Genomic DNA, 21695 nt, shown 5'->3' on the forward strand with positions numbered 1-21695 from the left:
TTTCCTGAGGAATGTGGACCTACTAACTTGCATTCCCCACTTTCTCAGCTACCGCCTACTCTTCACGGCTTTTTTTCCCTCCCTTCATCAGACTTTCCTTAAAGAAGAGCTTAAATGAAATAAACTACGATACAGATGAGGTGTGCACGCCTGTCAGTTTTGTACGGCTCCGAGAGGCCTGCTCCCCTCCTCTCCAACGGGGCTCTCAACGAGCCTGAGTCCGCCGCCGGGCTGAAAGAGGAGGCGTTCGCCCTGTCCGAACTCCATTGCCTCACCTTCCCCAGCGTTCGCCTTGTCCGGACTCCAGTGCCGCCCCTTCCCCGGTGCCCTCGCTACTAGCCACCCCAGCCGCAGGCCTGCGGGGCTGGGGCGCGCCCAGCCTAGCTCCCTAACCCGAGCCTCTCTCGCGCGGCCGCGATGACGCCCCCTGCCGAACGCCGCGGGGCGCGCCTCCTTCAGTCGCCGTTGGGCGCCCGCGCTGACGGCTGTACCGCCTCCCGGTTCACGCCCGTGCCGGTCGGTGGCAGGAGGCAGGAGGCAGGGGGAGCCCGGGAGCAGCGGCAGCCCAGCCTGGCGGGCAGCGAGCCCGGCAGACAGGCGGGGTCCCTAGCCCGGCCGCGCTGACGTCAGGAAACTTTCTCCGCTGCTGAGGCAGGAGCGGGCGCTGTGTACCGGCGCGGCGGGACGACCTCCATCACCTCGTCAGGTACCGCGGCCCCGAGGGCAGCCTGCATGCGCGGCACAGTCCGAAGGCTCCTCACTGTCCCTCCCGGGGCCGAGGGCATCCGGGTTCACCGATGGGTCCCGCGGTGCGGTTGGCGAGAGACAGCGGCCAGGGAGGTGCGGGCGCCTGTTGATTGCTGCGGCAGCAGGGCTGTCCCGGGCTCAGCCGCTGCCCGACGCAGCAAACTTCCCAGACGACGGGTGAACGGGCGAGGCGGGCGGGCCGGGCGGCGGGAGCAAGGAGGGGTGTCGGCGTGAGTAACGGGGCTTGCTCCCGGGATCGAGGGGAGCCTCCCTGCTCTTCACGGCTGGTGTGCGGGACAGGTCTCAGCGCGGGAGGCGGCCGTACACCTGCGGTAGTTAGGCGAGCGGTGCGGAACTTGCGGTGCGCGCAGCTTGCGTAGGCTTTTTTCTCCAACTTGGAAACCGCAAGGACTTGGGGATTTTAAGCATGCGCTATGCCATGGGTGAGAGTTTTTTGAAATTCAAGTAGCTGAAAATAATCAAATGCCCTTTATTCCGCTTTTTATATTCCCCCCCCCCCCGCTCCGTACAGTAAAGCCATTATCTGAGACAAGGTTTTGTTTTTCTTCTGAGGGCTTTGCCGTGGCAGCTCGGTGGTGCTAGGAGGCGAGCCGAGCTCGCCGCTGAAGGCTGATGAACGCACGATTGTTTCACAAAGGAGGATCTTCAGCTCGTAGCCAAACCCAAACCACCAAGTTAATTTTAACTCCATGAAGCACCCGGGTGTTGGAAGGGTGGAGTACGGGAGTAGTTTGTCGGATCGTCATGTGGATAGAAAACTGAAATCAGAGAAAGGACTGCAGCATTTGGCTGAGAAATTCTTAGCTTAAGAGGGTGTGAAAGTTGTATGGTGGTTCTCTGGAGGAATATGGAAAAGTATGTGCCTCATTTATTTGCACCATCCTTCTGATTTATTGAAAGGCATCGAGAGTTAATCAAAAGCCCGTAAAGGTTAATTGTATTTTTCATCCAAAGCAATTTGGGCCCTTTCAAAGATCTGGATTTTTGGTGTCTTTTTTGAACTTAAGACAGTCATTACATTTCTAATTTAAATACCATGCAACTTTCACGTTTTTAATTTAATGTTCCTACAGTTACGTTGCAGGTTTTTAAAAAGTCATATTTATGTAGATGTAACTCAAAATGAGTTTATGTAACTACTAAACAGGAAAGCAAGTCATACATGAAGGTGATGATGAAGGTGCTTTGAATGCACATATACAATGTTTTAGCAGTATGTTAGATCTACTCAGTATAAATATAAATAAGCATCCTTTTTACATTTTATGTGGATAACTAAGAGCCTGTCCTTTTAGAAATACTTTTGTCTTTTTTTTGCGATATTTTTTCCCTTACATATTAGGCTAACATAACTTCAGTCGTACCTTTCAGTTTTTGTAGCGATAAATAATGCTTGGAATCTTAAGACCTCTCCTGCTTCCGATGATAATCAAAATAAGAAAAAATTATTCACCCGAGGGGAAAAAAAAATGTTTTGAAAGGTCAAGCTCCTATTATTATGGCAATTTCAGAACAAACAGTAAACTTTGCCTCATAATTATAGATTTGCTTGATCGATTTGTTGTGTACTGGCCTGTCAGGGACAACCTCTGATGTTTGGAGATTATCCACGTGTATTTGGGGAAAGGAACAGCAAACTAGTGAAGGGGAAAAAGGTCACGATTATTAGCCTTATGCTTTTTGATACACATTTTATTTTTAAGTGTATAGATGTGTTAGTGATTATAGGTCTTCTTTAACGGCATATATTAACTTGAAGAGGTTGAATAAAGAGTGATCTATGGATTAAAAACCTAGGGGTTGTGGCACAGTGTGGAAGGGTACAAGGGAACAGTGTGGTCTGTGCTTTTGGCAGAGCTACAGTGGCAGGGATATCAGCGGAAAGAGACTGAAAATAAGCTAAAGCAAGTACAATCTAAATGCCTTAGAAGTAAGGATGACAGTCTTAAAAGTGATCCAGCTAGCACTGGGTGCGTCTTGCAAGTGATAAGTACAGAAATTAACATTATTTTGATGCCAGAAAAGCAAAGGAGACAGTGCTAGGTTGTGACAGAGCTAGAACTGCAACTCTGTGTTCATAGAATCATAGAATCGTATAATAATAGAATAGTTAGGGTTGGAAAGGACCTTAAGATCATCTAGTTCCAACCCCCCTGCCATGGGCAGGGACCCCTCACACTAAATCATGACACCCAAGGCCTCATCCAACCTGGTCTTGAACACTGCCAGGGATGGAGCATTCACAACCTCCCTGGGCAACCTATTCCAGTGCCTCACCACCCTAACAGGAAAGAATTTCTTCCTTATATCCAATCTAAACTTCCCCTGTTTTAAGTTTTAACCTGTTACACCTTGTCCTGTCACTACAGTCCCTAATGAATAGTCCCTTCCCAGCATCCCCATAGGCCCCCTTCAGATACTGGAAGGCTGCTGTGAGGTCTCCACGCAGCCTTTTCTTTTCCAGGCTGAACAGCCCCAACTTTCTCAGCCTGTCTTCATACGGGATTTGCTCCAGTCCCCTGATCATCCTCGTGGCCCTTCTCTGGACTTGTTCCAACAGTTCCATGTCCTTTTTATGTTGAGGACACCAGAACTGCACCCAATACTCATGGTGAGGTCTCACAATAGCGGAGTAAAGAGGCAGGATCACCTCCCTCAACCTGCTGGTCATGATCCTTTTGATGCAGCCCAGGCATTTTAAATTGCATGGGAAAACACAAAACTGACAGTAGAGGACCAGAAAGGAGGAAGATGTGGGTAACAAGAGTGGATGGGAGTGTTTGTTAAACATCTGTCAGTTCGTACTGCCTCATTAGTTTTTGGCAGAAGTTTTGTAATTTTCTTGAGGTCTTCTGAGAGTTCAAAGATTGAGCATCTGCTGTTCTATATTCACCTCATCCTAGAAACAGAATTGTTTTGGTTGGAAAAGACCTTTCAGATCATTGAGTCCAACTATTAACCTAACACTGCCACTAAGTATACCACTAAATTATTTACCTCCAGGGATGGTGCCTCAACCACTTCCTGGACATCCTGTTCCAATGGTTGACAATCCTTTCTGTGAGGAAATTTTTCCAGATATCCATTTTAAACATCCCCAGGTACAACTTGAGACCATTTCCTCTTGCCCTAGTAATTGTTACTTGGCAGAAGAGACTGACACCCACCTCCTTAACAACCTCAGGTAGTTACAGAGAATAGATGTGATATCTCAGAGTGTTCTTTACAAGCTCATTATGATAATTTGTTAGTCTCTTGCCTCTAGGCAAGGTCACCTTGTATGGTTCAATAGCAGTGTGTCTGCATGGGTGGGTCATACAGCATTTGTAAATATTACTGGGTGCTTTAGTAATCATAATAAGCATGAAGAACTTGAGTGGTGAAATACAATAAACTGGCATTTGTATGATGATTATAAAATCAGTTTCTCTCTAGAGATAATCCCTCAAGCATATTGCTTGAACATGTCATAAGAAAATAATTAAAGGCAGACTTCTACTTGAACTGGAGGACTCGCATAGTTTGAAACAGAGCAAGAAATGAACTACTCTATCCTTTATTTGTTCACACTTGTGGCAGGATTCTAATTCTGTCATTTTTTTTTTTTTTATATAAGAGAGTAAGTAAGGCACTGGGAGCTGAAAAGCCCACCAGGTTCACTTGACAAAAATCACTGCACCCCTAGAATTTTCAGTTATTGTCAGTGGTGAAATGCATGGCAGAAGTTGAGGCTGTGTTTCAAGTAGCTCTTGAAACAAAAATTCCTCAATTAATGACTTAACAAAATTGTTATATAAGAATATGCTAATTGGGCACAAAAAACTGTAACATTTTTTCCCCAGGCCCTTTTTTGCTTGTCATCTGATTTTTGAAGGCATAAACTCCTTTAGAGAATCAGGGTGTATTCCAGAGAAGAATGAACAATGATGTCCCTGCGAGAACACATAGTGGCTCTGCACAGCAACCGAACAAAGTTCTCTTCAGGTCCCTTGCCTTCAGTATGCAACTTTTCATATAGATAACATTTATTAATATTCTTGTTCCCAATGGAAGTCGGTTCCTTCCTGGTATGTCCTAAATCCCTGAGATCAGCCCCTTACTTTTTTCATGCAGTTAGTATTAACTGCTCTACTGCTAGTGCTTCGCTGAAGGTGCCTCATTACTTAAATGCTACATGAAACTGTTTTGTAGATTTGCTGTTGTAGAATAGCCAACTGTTACCACTTAGTATGTTGGCTTTATCTGGATTTACACTTATGGCCCATGCTGGACAGGGGCAGGAGGAGGGAGGTATGTTTACTAAATTACTTGTCACCTTGTGGTCTGTCCTGAAGGCATATATACCTGTGACCTAGCAGGAATAGCAGAATGCAGTAGTAGGATTATAGTGAGTTACTGCCCACCTTTTAGTTTTAGATGTGCAAGTGTAGACCCTCTCTGTGCCATTTAATTTGCCCAGTGGCACTGAAAGAACTCTGAGAATGGTCAGTAGTAGCTCTTAAGTCTTAAAAATGCTTGCTATCTAGGCTGCAGCTCCATTCTATCTGTTAAGGAGAAGGTCATCTGAAATGCCTCCACTTGCTGTGTTGTTTCAAACCGTGTTTGTTACACTAAACATCAAGAGGAGGAAGTGGCATTACCACAAAGATTTCATCCAGGATTTCAGTAGAGAATTTATCCAGCTGGAAACCCACCATGAATTCCAATAGTAGAATCTACACTTTCATTCCTCCTCCCCTCTGCGAGTTTAAGCAGATGTTCTAATCACCAAGCTAAGAGGGTGCTCTGGATTAAAATAAAGTTTTCTTAGGTTGTGAGACAAGGAGGCACAAAAGCACAAAATGTAATCAGTTCTAAGCAATGTTAAGTTTGATGGCTTTGTAATGGAAAATAACTGTGGTGCTTGAAGGTAGTTGACATAGTTTCAGGTCCTTAGGACCTTAGTACAAAGAATGTAAGAAAAGCAGAAAAAACGGACCTGGGGATGGGGAGTATCTGGGACTAGCAGATGTCAGGGTGGGCACAGTTAAACTAACTGATAAGTAGAAGGACAGGATGATTGGTATGTTTGTGGTGTTAATAAAGCCATTAAGCTGGTGTAAACATCAATTGAGGAGTATCTGAGGCTAGCTGATGTCCAGGATGGGAGCAGTTATCAGTTTAAGTAGAAGGGCAGGATGATTGCTATGTCTGTAACGTTAATTAAGCTGGTTATGAAGATTGTTGGGAAAAGTAAACGACCCTTAAAGACCACCACATTTTTGTATGCATGCCGCAAACTGTTTGGAAAATGATGTAACATGCCCAGTGACCATATAAGGATGGCCTGTACAGCAGTACGGGGGGACACGTTAGGAGGAGCTATCCCCGTGTCTCCCGGCGCCGCAATAAAGAATACCTGCTTTTCTGTTTGCGAGTTTGTTCCTGGAGTTTTCTCCGAATCAGTTTAAATGACTTACCTTTTTTGGGTGTAATTACATACTAGGCAAAGAAAGAGAACATAGGATTTTGTAGCCTAATGAAGCAAATATTTCTGTAGAAGAGGAAGGATCCGAGTTTGAAACAGGCAAATAGTAAGCTTTCACTGGAGCAAGAAGCAGAACTTGGACTTTGTAACACCTACAGTTTCACACAGGCTACTTGATAACGTGGCAAAGTAGTACCATAAAACTCCTTAGACTGAGATACTGGATTTCTTTAACTTCTGCAGATTTTTGTTTGTTTTTTCTGTTTTGAAGGGGAGTTATTGAGACATTGTTTGTTATTCTAGAGTCTGATCTCAGTTTATTAATGTATATACTGTATATTGTACTAATTTTGTTAGTACTGCATATATTTTATGTCTAACTCGAAGCTTGCATATTCAGGTTTTATTCTGAGAATGAGCTGGGTTTTCTCCATTTTCTATCTCATTTGCAGTTATAAAGGTTCAAATGGTTTTCAGTTTAATTTGTCAGTGATACCTTGAACACCATTGCCTTTCATGAGTTTGCACAAGTGTAACTTGGTAAACAATTCTCTTAATAATGCATTCGTTGAAGCAGGCTGCAGCTGACTCAATCTTACTCCATTTTTTTTTTTTTTTTTTAAGCTCTGTAAAACTAAGAGGTATCTGATAATATTTGGGGCTAATTTTTTGTCAGCAGAAAGTAGAGCTGTGGAAAAAGTGATCTGTGGAATTCTTTGTTCTGTTTTTTCCGGTACTGCAGAGAGATCCTGACCAGTGCAAGTAAAGAATACTTTTATTTTGAAAAGTGTATGGCTTTTAAGAAAAATCTTGGCATTCAAAAGTGTCTGATGGCTGTTTCTAGCATGCTACATTGCTTTACTGGAATAGGGCAAGTGGGTTCTCCTGTGCTTGGGAATAAATATGGATAGAGGAGCCTTATCTCCCAGGTGTTTCAGTTTTCCCTAAAATAACATTAAAACTACATTTAAATTCCTACTTATTATTTTTAGATGAAATCGTTTTTGAGGACTGCTGGATTCTCTGATTTTGTTTTTCATTCTTTCTCAGCTCTCTCCATCCCCCTGGTTTTAATGGGGGCAATCCTGGGCAAAGTGCAGTAGTAACACAGAATCCTGATTACTACCTGCTATTTAGTAGTCTGTTTTCATTTTCGTCCTTTTAAATGCAGGTGTTAGCTCTTCAGTTCCTTCTAGGCAGGATGGCCCATTAGGAACTTAAGCACTGTGTCTAACCTTTTCAGGTGATCTAGGACACATAGCCCTTAAAAGTTTTTCATTCACAGTTGTCGACATCAAATTTTGTTTCCACTAGATGAAAGGTTGGGCTAAGGCTGCTGGTGTATGGGGAAGGGTGGCTGGAGGGAAGGTGGTTGTCCATTCTCACCCCAGTCTTGAAACTTCTTGTGTCAGGGGGACCTCCGGGAGAGCTGGTTTCTTCATAGCTGTAGTCTGTGGCACCTGGGCTTTGACAAGTAGCTGTTTTGCCAGTGCTGGCAATTTCTACCTGCTGCCCTGTGCAACTATTGTTTTCCCTATGCATAAGGTACTCCTAATATTAACATATTTCTGTTTTGTCAGATTGAGAGCTTTTATTTTGTGTGTGTGTGTAGTATGTCTTTTAAAGAAGGTGTCTCTTGAAAGAACAGTATTTTTTTCTTAATCTATTGTGAAATCTTCTGGAAGGTATTACAGAAATGAGGTAATGAGCCTAGATAAAAGCCTGTGTTGACAATAAAGAAATTATTTTTCCTGCAGTCACATCTAAAAACGTTGTTTGGGTCAGCAGTCATGTTTGCATGCCAGTTACATTAGTTGTTTAAAGAAGTTTGGTGTGTCATCAAACCTATTTTCTTAACGTTTGTCCAGACAGTCTTTCCAAATGCCATACTCTGCAGATACATGCTGTCTCTAATGCCTTCTTCCTACATTCTGTGTTGGCAGATGCATGCATTCAAAGATTATGAGTCAGGTTCCCTAGCAAAAAAATCATAAAATGATGAGATTAAACATAATATAGGCTTTGTCTTTCTGTTTTCCTTCTTTAAAGGTTTTTTTTTGGGGGTGTGTTGTTTGTTTTTTTTTTTTTTTAACTTATGCACATCTGAAACTTACTTTATATTGAAAACAGATTCATTTTGTTTAACATAAGCTCAAAATTTCTTTTCGGGTCTTCAAGAAAAACAGGTCTTGTGAGACTTGCCCTAAATCAGCGGCACTGCTGTGTCTTGAGCTTCCGCTGATACACGTTTTGGTCTTAAGATGAAAATTAAACTTTCTGACTAGTATCTTTTGTCATTTATGTTTCTATTCAGTTGTAAGAGAGGTCTCTGCTGATGGTCTTTGTTGAAGATGCTGAAGTGGAAGGAGATTCAATGCTAGCACTGAAAATACTGACAGCTTATCTTTTTCTTCCCAATTGATAAGGTGACAGAACCATCACTTCCAAAGCAGCGGACAGCTGGGGTTACAGCTAAATGGTGGTTTCATATTGCGGGATATTCTATACACAAGTCATTCCTATTTTAGAGTAACTGTAATTAAAATAACATGAGAAAGCCTGTTAAACTAATAATAGCAATGAGAGGTGAAGTGTATATGGTGTATGTGATGCTGAATCTTTACTTGGGACAGAAAACAGCAGAGGACTGTAGGCAGCAGAAAGTAGTTTGAGAGACAAATCCCCCACCATTGTGCCCCTTAATCTGTTTCACATGTGTAAGCTTTAAAGAAGAGTGTACTGTGGATTTGTAAACACAAAATTCTTTAACATCTGAGATTAGTACAATCTTTTTCTTGATTGAAGCGGCCTAAAAATTGCATTACTAGTTTTGTAAGTTATATGTTGTAGCATTATTCAATTTATCATGTTGTGCAAATAGGCTTAGGATGGAAGAAATACTTTTCCAGCAAATTTTGCAGCTGGAGTTGTTAGTAATTCTCTTATCTTCAGGTGCCATATAGTAATTGCACTTAATTGTTTGCTTCTGCTGTGTTTGGTGGTGTGAAAAGCAGTATGTTAACGCTGCTAAAACACAACTTTAATGTGTTAATGCTAACGCTCTTGAAAAAGATAATTTCCAGATTTCACCTAACTGGAGGAAACAGCTCATGTGTAACTACCAATGCAGTGCTTTACGCATGTTCTTGTAATGAAAGTTTATAGTAGTTTTTTCTTAGCAACAGATTGGTTTTGTTTTCAGACGTTTTTGTCTACTCTTAAGCTTAAGGCAACATATGAATGGGACTTAGCCAAAGTCCATGGCTGGGAAATCAGGATTTAAAGAAAGTAATATTTTCTTACACAGCCACTTAAAAATGTTGGTATTCTCATTAAATTGCTTGCTATGCTTATAATTCGGTGCAGCTCTCAAAAAAAAAAAAAAGAAAAGAAAAGCATACTAGTTTTTTTTTTTTTTTGAGGACCAAATGAACTCATCTGGGATCATTCCAACTTGTAAAAATGATTCTGCAACCTCCTAACCCATAGGAGCTCTGTTTCTGGCTTAGTCCCCACAGGTTAGATGTGGTACTTCTTAAGAAACCATCCAGTCTGGCAGAAGGCTATAGGAAACTATAGTTCCCAGCTTTGGTTCTCTCAAAGACTTACTGCTTCTGCACTGAAAGATAGCTAAAACAGCACACTGTGTTTTAATCTGACCATACTGACATGCAATCTCATACCTTTGTCACAAGTAGTCTGTCATTAGCAGCAAATGTAAACTCAAAGAGCATATGAACTATTTATTTAGTGTTTTCTCTTTCAAAATTAAATGCTTCTCCCAGAGGCTGCAGTTTCATTCCCCATGTTTTAGTCTGAGGATATTAAATGTAACTATTAAACAGCTAGACTGATTTTTTTATTAATAATTTTCTCCAATATGAAGAGTGACTTGTGAATCCACATCATTAGCTGGCATTTCAGCCTTGAAGTAGTGAATAATGTGCTTGCACTGGTAATATCCACAGCTGTCAGTACAGTTATGTTGCCTGTGGTCATCAGCTCTTTTTTCACTGCTTCTGTATGGGGTGGCACAAGGCAGCTGATGGCTACAGACACAGCAAATCTGCCAGTGTGGAAAATTCACAGAGCAAGCATAGGTATTGTAGTAATCTGTCAGGAAACTGAAGTGCAATTGAGAGCACTGTTGACTGTTTCTCTTAGAAAAGTGCTAATATTTATTTTGCTTTTGTACTGATTGGCAAAGCAAAAGTTATTTTACTGCACAACTGACATGGCTGCTGCAAGGAGGGAGAATATCTGTAGCAGAGTGGACTAGGATAGTGTGCTATACTTTTGAGTAACTAATGCACAGTGTTCTGTATTATGTATGTTTACTGTGCAGTCTTGGACAAATGCAGCAGGGAATAGTTCTGCTATTCTCTGAATAGCCATTACCTCCATCCCTGGCAGTATTCAAGGCCAGGTTGGACAGAGCCTTTGGGAACATGGTCTAGTGTGAGGTGTCCTTGTCCGTGGCAGGAAGGTTGGAACCAGATGACCTTAAAATCCTTTCCAACTCAAACCATTCTATGATTCAATGTAAAATTGTCACACTGGACTTTCTGTTTTGTTGCTGGGTTTTTTGATGGAAGGAAGAAGGGCTTGACTACTTTTCAATAATATGCCATGGTACCATGCTTCACGTAGCTATGCATTTAAAACAGATAATTAAGAAACAGGGCAGTGTACATTTTATAGACCATTCTGTATGAGCGTTTTGTATTTGATGGCAAGCATAGTATGTACATGTTAATACACATACTTCATCTTGCTCCCCGTATAACTGATAGCCTTCACTCTTGCCTGTTTTCAAAATGTAGAATGATTTGCACCATGAATTCTATACCCAGCCTTGGACTGAGAAAAGATGGACATGCTTTAGTGAACAGTTTGCAGAGGTTTACTTTAAGTTTGTCCCGAGTTTGAACCTAATAGGATAAAGGATATTTCTCTTAAGAAAATGCTTTTTTGTTGAACTTGAATAGATGTATAGAATATCTTTCTTTGTGTCAGTTTTGCTCCCATATTAGTCTGTTTTGTTTACTGTTAAATTCCCAAATTTCATAAATCAGCATTTTAGTCTTATAAATAAATAAAAGAATCTTAAGTAAAGAACTGTACTCACTAAAACCTTGTAAAAATAGATGCAGCATCATTTGTTTATATATTTTATTCAAAGCCAGTTGAAGAAAATGACAGGGAGCTAACCCAGATGAGAGATGGTATTGGGTGGGCAAAGTGAATAATTGTCAAGTGCTAATAGGTGAGATTTTCGAAGAAGTGGAACATAAGTAGCTCCTTTTGCTGGTCAGGCGGATAATTTAAAATGGAGTAGAAAGCTTCTTCCCACGGAGTCTGACAACAGAGTTTTTGAGAAGACTCTGTGTTTCATACCCTTTGTGTGTCTGGATAACTTTGCTCTTCACTGACTCACTGATGTTTTTAAGAATTTCCTCATCTGTGATACCAGTTGTCCGAACCTTAACTTCTTTCCAAACCCCACTCCTGGAGCAGTCTGGGATATCTCAAACGCAAGTTCAGTATCAGAATGAACAGTCACTGTCTAAGCTCTTGATATCCAAAGTAAAGAACCAAGTCATATTTTGATGACTTAAGGATGTTGTACTTTATTATGTTGCATTTTTATTACCATTTCTGGAGGATATCCAGAGTTTTTATAATTTTATGGCTTATGAAAAATTCCTAAATAAGATTTTCTCCCCCTTCCAATTTTTGAGGTGTGTTTCCTCTGTAGCACTGTTAGGCTTGATTAGGATCTAGGAACTTTCAAGTAGTGAGTCAGAAAAATAAAAGCTGAGCAAGCAAAAGCTGAGGAATGAAAGAGATTTTGGTTTAAGTGTAGTTAAAATCCTTTCAGCTCTAAACTAGAGGCGTAGTTTCCCTCCCCTGCATGCACATATTTTTCTTCCTTTTTCCTTGTTCCTATCTTTCTCTTGCCCTTGCACCCTCAAAGAATCGTTGGAGGGCTGTTACGGCTTCCTTAAACAGCTTTGTGGGATATGCCTAGATATGCTTCTTTAAAAGAGTCTGAAAGGAAAGCTTTCAGCTGTAACAAGTCTGTAGTGTCAAATATGCAGGACAGTGCATGTGCTTATAGTCATAACCCCCAACATTACTACAGCAGTCCCTTAGGTAGTTCTTACTCAGAGAATTATCTCTGTTGTGACTCTACTTTACAATTTTGGTTTTCAAGTTTTTTACGTTGTAACTGGGCAGTGATTAAAACGTATGAAGAAATGGACCATAAAATAGATGTTTAGTGGAAGGTAAATAAGAGCATGTTTAGTAAGATTAGTGGAATATATTTGAGATGTGTTACGTTACTGGCATACCCATGACCGCTTAAACACTGAAATAATCTGTTGCAGTTTAATCCAATTCCATTTGCTAGGTCATCTGGAAGTTACTTTTGCTGAATAAAGTTCTTAGTTGCTTAACCAAATTGCAGGGGAGGGATTTCAGACTACTGAAGAAATATGCCTTGTGATTCGGAGGAAACTCCAGGAACAAACTTGCCAGCAGAGTTTCAAGTTGACAAGCAGGTATTCTTTATTGCGGCGCCGGGAGACACGGGGGATAGCTCCTCCTAACGTGTGAGCTATACAGCAGTACGGGGACATACTTACGTGGTCACTGGGCATGTTACATCATTTTCCAAAAAGTTTGCGGCATGCATACAAAAATGTGGTGGTCTTTAAGGGTCGTTTACTTTTCCCAACAATCTTCATAACCAGCTTAATTAATGTTACAGACATAGCAATCATCCTGCCCTTCTACTTAAACTGATAACTGCTCCCATTCTGGACATCAGCTAGCCTCAGATACTCCTCAATTGATGTTTACACCAGCTTAATGGCTTTATTAACACCACAAACATAGCAATCATCCTGTCCTTCTACTTATCAGTTAGTTTAACTGTGCCCACCCTGACATCTGCTAGTCCCAGATACTCCCCATCCCCAGGTCCGTTTTTTCTGCTTTTCTTACATTCTTTGTACTAAGGTCCTAAGGACCTGAAACTATGTCAACTACCTTCAAGCACCACAGTTATTTTCCATTACAAAGCCATCAAACTTAACACTGCTTAGAACTGATTACATTTTGTGCTTTTGTGCCTCCTTGTCTCACTTGACAGTAAAGAGCATACTAGAATGCCAAAGATCTCAGTTCTGAAAGAACTAAGTGGTTGGTTGGAAATAATCGCTTTGAATATTTTGAATTCAGGATAGTGAATTTTGCCAGATGCTCTTGAATATTTTCTTTGTTATTTACTGTGGTGGTTCTTGTGCTTGTTGTGAGGCATGTGTTCTGGATAATGTGATCCTGTTTGTTTATGGTCTAAAGACTTCCCCTCCCCTTTTCCCTGCCCCCCCCCCCCCCCCCCCCCCCCCTTACGATTTGATGTTGGAAACTGGATCATCAAGCATGACCAAGAATTGGGAAGTGTAATAGGTCCATTTATATATGTTCAGTCAGATTGTGGTGCATCAGTGTAACATCAGCAGTGTAAGGCGCAGTGAAGTCTCTTTTCAAAGTAGAGGGAGCTAAGCTGTAAGCCTTAGTTAAGAGTATGCAGGTTTTTTCACTGCTTGCAGTGTAGCTCATCACTGACCTGACCAGAACAGATTCATCTGTATAAACATAGTCTCTATCTGGCCTTCATTGATGAAGTTTTAGTCTTCAAGCCACAATCGCTAACAAGTGAGGATAAACAGCGCTGTATTGTGGAAAAATGTAGAGCTTGTTGTTACTATATCCAGTTTATTTAGCTTTGTCATAAATTCAGATTCCTGAGCATGTGCATTAGTGAGGCTGGTTTTGTTTTCTTGCTGAGCTCTATCAGGAAAAACACAGATTTTTTTATTGCCTTTTACCTTTTTTAAAAATGGAGAATGTATTGACTTCTGAAACATCAGAACATTTATTGTATCCATTAAATAATATAGAAAAGAAACAGAAATTGAGTGTATTTTTTTCACTAGTTTTCTTTGTGTTTCAATTTCGTGTTTGTTTTAAAATGCAGACTTCCATAACTGGCCCTGTTAACCACTTAAAGAAGCGAGCTTTCTGGTTTTCTTTCCCTGTTTTTGTTACTAACATAGTATTCTAGTATTACTTATTTAAAAAGTGTATTGTGTATTCAGTGTTCTTTCCATCGCAAATAACCAAGAATACCTTAATCAAACCTTTATGGTGAACATGGCATCATGTTAACTATCAGGCTGACTGTCCATTGTGTAGATGGAATTTCATGGCAAAACCCCGCCTATTTCTGTGACACTCCCAATTATAGCTGTAGTGTTAATTCCATTCTTTGTATGCTTATGCCTGTCTTTCTTCATCAGAAATACTCGGATGTGTCTAAAGTCATTTTGCAGAATTTTGGTCTCAGATTTCATGTGTTTAGAAGAGATTAAGAAAAGTTTTTGTTGAAGACTATCGTTTCATGGTTTTGAGTTGAATTAGGTGAATACTGATCTCTGCAGAACAGGAGCTAATATTCTTATTATCGTTGTTGAATAGATCAACAGAGGTGAATATAATTATGTAGACTAGATCCATAGACTGTAGACTAGATCCATAGGCTGATGACTAGATCCATAGGCTGATTGCTTTTCAGGCCAGAGGAAGCGATGTGGTGATACTGGCTTCTCCAGTGACTGTTGGTAGTGGCTCCCCCACTCACAATTGAAATAGGTTATTGCTAAAGATAATTTTTACTTTGCATCTCCACTATTGTAAGTTTTACCATAAGATACTTAATGTTGGAACATACTTAATTGCCTTTTGAAGGATCTTTTTACTGTTAATGGTGTTGCTGCTGCGTGAATAGAGAAGAATTCTGGTGGTTAAAGGGACCGGTTTATCTTGAAAATGAAGGCAGACCATTTAAATTAATTAATTTATGTATTTATTTATTTAAAGCTAGTTTCTAGTCGAATTAGACTAATCCCATTTTTCCTTTTGCCTCTCTCCCAATTGGTAGTGATTTTGGAACTTACTGTCCTGTTGTAATAAAAGTTTTACATTTTACATTTTACATACAAAATCTGATGAATGGTTATAAAAGAGATTTACATTAGTTTCCCTGTAGAAGATGTGTATCTGACTGGAGAGTGATGTGGCAGAAACAATGGATTCTTGCTCATAGCCTGCATTCTGCTGATTTTGAGTGATAGTTGCCTATAATAAAACTCCTGATGAAAAGATTATTTTTTTCTTGGTCTTAAAAATTTATCCATTAAGCCCTGTCATACTGGATGAAACCCCAGTAGCACTTTATTTTGGAGTGGCCTTACAAGTGCACAACATTGTGAAATTTAATGCCATTCTTTATTATGGTCGTGCAACTCAGTCATCTCTATTTTTTATTATCTTTCCCATTTGTATCACTTTTTATCCAATTTTGTTTTCTTGAAACTTTCATTTTAGCCCTCTTCAGTCTGTTTTCTCAGTAGAAACAATCTCTTACTCATAGTTAATTGTGCTTTAGCAGTATAGGTGTGACACATCCAATATATGTACAGTATATATGAATTTCCTTTTTTCACCGAAGTCTCTTCAGTGTTCCAGATTTTTTGGGGTGGGGTATAAATCATATAGTTTGCCTATTTTTCTGTGTGAATTCTCAGTTTGCTGTAGACGTCATATTCTGGCTTGAAGAACTACGCGTTCCATATGCTCCCAGAATTTGCAAATCTGTTTTTTTTTTTTCTTGTGAATTCCTTCAGAAGAGTGGATGGGTTTAAAACTGGGTAGTATCTTTGGTTGTACTTTCTGTATTTTTAAAGGAAAAGCTAATGATCCTAGTTGGGCTTGTTATTTTTCAGATGTCATTTCAATATTCTTTGTTCAGCAGTGTTCTAAATGACCCTTTCCCCTATGTGCACAAGTTTCAGGCTTGCCAAGGTTTTTTCTTATATTTACTTTTGTGGTTTTTTTTTATAGCTTGGTATGCTTTAGAGCTCCTTAGAAATTAAAACAAAAACTACTGGAGTTGGAAGTCCTGTGTGTTGTCTCTGCTGTCTGTCCTCCCCTTACAAGCAGCTATGTAGTAATGTCTGTCTAGAGGCTTTGAAGGTTATTATTACATGAAAGAATTTTAGGATCTTCTGTCTGTTACTGGGAAGCTTCCCAGGGTTGCTTCATAGGCTGTGCTTGCTCAATCAGTACCCATTCTATATATCACTTCTGTTACTTACTGTTTGCTGCTTGTTAATTTTTTGTCTGGAGGCATTTTTCTTCTTTCCATGATTCTTTTTAATTGGATAAAATTTGAAAACATTAGATTTTTTTGTCATGTGTTTTCTTCAGTTGCCTGTTTCAGCTGATGATTTTTATTTATTATTAAAAAAAAGTATTATCTATTCTTCTCTTTATACCTCTATTGCTCCATCATGTTTTTGTTAACCTTGCAAACACAAGATTTGGTCACTGATTTTTTTTTTTTTTTTTTACAGTTCAGTCTCACTTCAGTGTTTTTCTTTTTGCATTGAAACTGTATGCATATGTCTTGCTGCATTTCCTAGTTTACTCATAGAAGTTACTGATAACCTAATTGATGAAAACAAGAATTTGAAATTTGAAGGAGTATTGGCTACATTTGTTTATTGTGCCTGATCCCTATCTGTGATACCTCAGGAAAAAACAAGGAATAGGTATAACTGTAAACTGGGTTGCTTTCATGTGTCTCTCCTTTATGGCTTTTTGATAGAAATGCTACTGTGTTGCCATTTCAGGTCTACCTGCAATTTTAACCAAGGATGCAATTTCAGTCTTTTACTGTGTTTCATGAATGCTCTTTTCCTGTGACCACTCTGTGACTCTCTGCATATCCAGATTTCTAAACTAGTTCTTAAGATCTGATGCAGATCTAATAAAAATGTACCAAAATCTCTTGGGTTAAATATGAACTGGTGTTCTCCTCCAGATAAAAAGACAAGTCCTAATCAAAATTGTTTTCCCTTCATCTGCTGCATAGCAGTGATGTCATGTAACAGGGCATTTTTAACCACCTTTAATACTTTTTTTTTTAATACTTAGTATGTTTTACGAAGGAGGCTTTTCCTATTATTGTTCTCTTACCTTCTCTGTTGAGAAATTCAAATGTACTGAAGAAAATGCTGTATTTAATTTTAGCTGGAATACACTGCTGATCTAAATAATGAGTAGGACTTAAGATGCAAGTGTGATAATATCATGAGTTTCAGCAAGCCTTTTGGAGATTCATGGAAACTGTTAGGGCTAATATGCTTAAAGTATGTTTTTTCAAGTTCAAAGAGAAAATAGCCCTTTAAGTAAAAATAAATCAGTGCTGTAGGCTTCTGTCATAGCAATAATCTTTTTTTTTTTGTCAAGTGAATGTGGTACATTAATCCTGATGTCCTAGACTTTGAAATAATAGTATCATATTAGTAGTATCACAAGTGGTAGTGCAGTGTCCTGCTGCTTTTCCAGTCCTAAAATACACGTTGAGTGCTGATACCTGTTAAATGAGAATATGTGGGATTGCACAGAGTTCTGGATTGCAAATCTCAGAATGATTGAGGTGGAAGGGACTACTGGAGATTACCTAGTCCAACCTCCCTGCTCAAGCAGGGTCCCGTAGATCACATTGCTCAAGAATATTTCCAGGGAAGGACAATCCACAACCTCTCTGGGCAATATATGCCAATGTTCAGTCACCCTCACATTAGGGAAGTTCTTTGTTCAGGTGATACTTCCTGTGTTTTAGTTTATGCCCATTGTCTCTTGTCCTATCACCTAGGACAGCTGACACCCTCTCTTCGGATACTTACACACATTGATCAGATTTCCCTTCAGCCTTCTCTTCTCTAGACTGAACAGGCCCAGCTCCCTCAGCATTTCTTCATGCGAGATGCTCTAGACTCTTAATCATTCTAGTAAGCCCTTCACTGGACTTGCTCCAGAAGCTACATGTCTCTCTTGTGCTGGGGAGCCCAGAACTGGACACAGTACTTTAGGTGAGGTCTCACCAGGGCTAACTGGGAAATTGGTGGTAGAGAAATAGAAGTTTTTCTTTCAAGATTTGTGCATTTGCAGCCATTTAATCCATAGGTTGAGCTGTTGACAAAGCTTGAGTTTATATTTACTGCTTGGAAACAGAAAATATTTTAAGGCTGTCAGCATATTATATCTTATATAGATATATCACTAAATTGTGTCTACCATTAATACATATCCCCAGGGCTTTTTTTTTACATTCCAGGATTATCTTTGCTCTCAGAAGAGAGACTTGCTCACATAGGATCCATATCTATGTAGCACCTCAGGTAGCACCTCAGGGAGGGACACTTGTCATGAAGCAGGACTACCATGTTTTAGTCTACCTAGCAGGACATTTCCCCACCCTCCCAATGTAATTGCTTGTGTTTGTTTTCTATTGGTGTTTAAACTCTCACTCTCTTTAACTAGATTAAATGAAGGGTTCTAGATACCTTTTATCAGTACAAGTAGCTCAATTGTGTATTACTGTCAAAAAAGTTTCATTTAAAATGTAGATACTTTTAAAGTTATGCAAAGAGTTTATTCTTACTTACATTTAAATATTTCTACTTGTTATTGACTTAACACTTTAATCCTGGCCACTTTTAAAAATGATTTTAGTTATGAAGAGGAGTCTACTTTTGTCACTTAATTTGACCAGCCCAAAGGAGCTTGCTTTCAAAGAACACTGAGAGCACCTCTCCCTGAATGTTAGACGTGTTAATTTTGGTACAAACCCGAAGTGGCTTGTTGTATTTGTAAGCTTCAGTAAAAAACATTTAGTCCCCCAAAAGGAGATGACTTGGTTTTTATAAATCCATAATTTGCAGTTCTGCATAATCCAAGTGCAACAAAAGCATCTTTACATGCTGACTAGTGAGTACATTGTTGTGTACGTCGACAATAACAAAATGGCTAACATAATTCTGAATTTGCTGTGGTTTATTTAAGGAGTTGCTTTTGTTGAGATAAATTTGAATAGTTTGCAGTTTCATAAAGGTGGATCAGCTGTCTGTGGGGTTAGGGTTGCAAAGCAGTAAAGGCAGTATAATTTTGTGGTGGTGTCTTTTTTACTGCTGCTTGCATTGTTGGTTCATACATCTAAGATTTATTGGAGAACACCTAGCTACACTATACAAAAGATTATTGCTGAAATTGATCTTTTAATTGCTGCAAGAGTTTTTAATAGTGCATCTGGTGCTTTGTTTCACCTGGCTACTTTTAGTTCTAGTTGTTGAACTCTGACACTTATTGCAGTAGCATAACATGGATAGGAGGGGTTAATAGGATAAAGAAGTAGGAAAAAAATTAGACATACAAAGAATGACAATTTCTGTGTTTTATTAAGAGTCTTCTAAATTAAGAAACATTGTATGGTTGCGTTCTTGAGGTTATGCACTTGCTTATGGATCAGACACACTGATGAGTGCAGACAAATCTGAGCACATCAGCCTCTGGTTTAAGCAAACCGTATGGGAGCAGCTCCATTCCAGAAATACTGTGTGTATGCTTTCACAGTCATGTTATCATGCTTTAATACACTCTAGGACAATTTGGGAGTGGGAGAGCATTCCATGTGATAAAGTGGTTATAAAACAGTGTGAAGTTTCTGATGTCACATGGGTTGTTCTAGTGTTCAAAGGTTCATGGCATCAGCCACAGATGGGATGTTGAAAGGCAGCCTGTGGAAATTCTAATTTCCCTGTTGCTCCTGTTTATTACTGCCCCTCTGTTTATTCCATTTATAGTTCAGTATTTCTTGGTGCAGTGTCTGGCTCTCTCTACATCACCTGTTCTTAGTGCGTTAGCATGATCAGAAATTTTTTTTAGCTTCTTGACAGGTATTACTGTTGTGTTAGATTTTTCTAGCACTTACAAGGTATTTGGAGTAACTATTTTGGATTGCATGTTGAGAGAGGCCTTTAGGTTTATTTTCATATTAGCTAGTAGATTGTAATTTTAATGAGGAAAAAGAGTTTTTATGTTAGACTGAGGAAAGCTGTGAGTTCATGTAAAAAGTTCTATCTGTATTGCTTGGCACTTGCTTTGGACTCCCTCTGTATAAGCAGTAGCCAAAGGATTTGATATGGTGCTGTTTATAGTTTAAAAGTTTTGTGTACACGTGTAAGTAAACATGCTCCCAGACTGTTTGAATTAAATAGTTGGTTCAAATTGAAGAGTTTGAACTTGTTGTATGTGCCAAGTGGAAGAAAAATGTCTATTTGGGAGATGGGAGGGCAGAAGTGTGAGGGAAGTCTAGCCATGATTATTGGTATATTTCAGGTAGTTGGGTTGCAATTTGCAGACAAACACAGCTGTAATAATTTTTAAGAATAGATACTTCTACAGAGCACAACTGTACTTCAAATACATGGAAATGCTAAAGAGAAAATATTAAATCATTTACTTTATAACAGAAAGCCAGCAGTGTTTTTTAACTATCTCTGAATACCGGAAAAAAAACCCAACCCACTTGTAAACTGTGCATGTTGGCCTCTTGTTTACCTGGGGAAATAGGTCAGATTATCACACTGCACCTCTGTGATTTTAATGGTTTTTAAAAGACAGATAAGATCATGGCTACAAAAACATTGGATTTGTAAAAGAGATCAAATGATTGGACTTGATCATCTTAAATGTCTTTTCCGTCCTAAATGATTCTGGGATTCTGTGATAACTTGGATTAAGATTTGAAGGCAGAGAGCCTGGAGCTGGGAAGAAAAGAGAACTTAAACTAGGAGCCAGTACTAGATGAGATAGTAATTTTAAGGGGAACGGAAAAGCAAGGTCTGTTGAGTATCTGTTCAGAGGAGGTAGACATCGTGTGAGAAACTGGTAGTTAAGACAGAATTTAGACTTACTGGATAAAAAGACAGAGACCATGGACTGAGAAGATTAAAAATGGCTAAGGAGCCTTTATGGAGATTTTTTATAAGTGGGGAGAGACTGGGAATCAGGACAGTCACGGCGCATAAGAGGGAAGGAATTTAAGTAGCCAGACTGGAGAACAAGCACTAAAGATGCTAAAAGGAATTTGAACAAAAAGTTTTGCGTATGATGAGAAGACAGAACTTTGTCCTTGAAAACTTATTCTTCTCTCCAGAGTCTGAAATAGAACTTAACTAATCAAATACTATTCTGGAGAACATGATTTTTCTCCCTGTTTTTCCTACTTGATACTGGTCCAAGATGCTGTAGTAATGTTTTTGTTGATGTTAGGTATACTTGACTTTAGTTCATGTCTCTGATTTGAGGAAGTGCTGACTCTCGTACTTAAAATCAAGGGCAGCTTGCTTTGAACATAAATGACTTCATATTTTATAGCTTTTCAGGAAATAATACCTGGGGGCTGAGACAGGTGTTTCCTTGGTAGATAGTTTCTTTAGCTTCTGCAGGGGTTTACTGTACCTGCAGCAAATCAGTTCAATTG

The 21695-nt window shown here is 39.5% G+C and overlaps 1 protein-coding gene across 10 annotated transcripts in view; it reads left to right on the top strand.

The window, feature by feature from the left end:
• Window positions 1-531: 531 nt before the first annotated feature.
• GULP1 (GULP PTB domain containing engulfment adaptor 1) overlaps window positions 532-21695 on the top strand; it is a 160427-nt gene continuing 139263 nt past the window's right edge. For 2 of the 10 annotated variants that reach the window (XM_062627474.1, XM_062627478.1), the window contains exon 1: window positions 535-706. The gene's annotated coding sequence lies outside the window, so the exon portion shown is untranslated. Of the gene's footprint in view, window positions 1197-21695 lie in introns of all 10 variants that reach the window. The other 8 variants (XM_062627481.1, XM_062627477.1, XM_062627475.1 and 5 more) reach the window with 8 other exon arrangements.

The sequence above is a fragment of the Pezoporus occidentalis genome, unplaced genomic scaffold, assembly GCF_034315485.1.
Source record: "Pezoporus occidentalis ecotype Australia unplaced genomic scaffold, CSIRO_AGI_Poc_V1 ctg300, whole genome shotgun sequence".
NCBI lineage: Eukaryota > Metazoa > Chordata > Aves > Psittaciformes > Psittacidae > Pezoporus > Pezoporus occidentalis.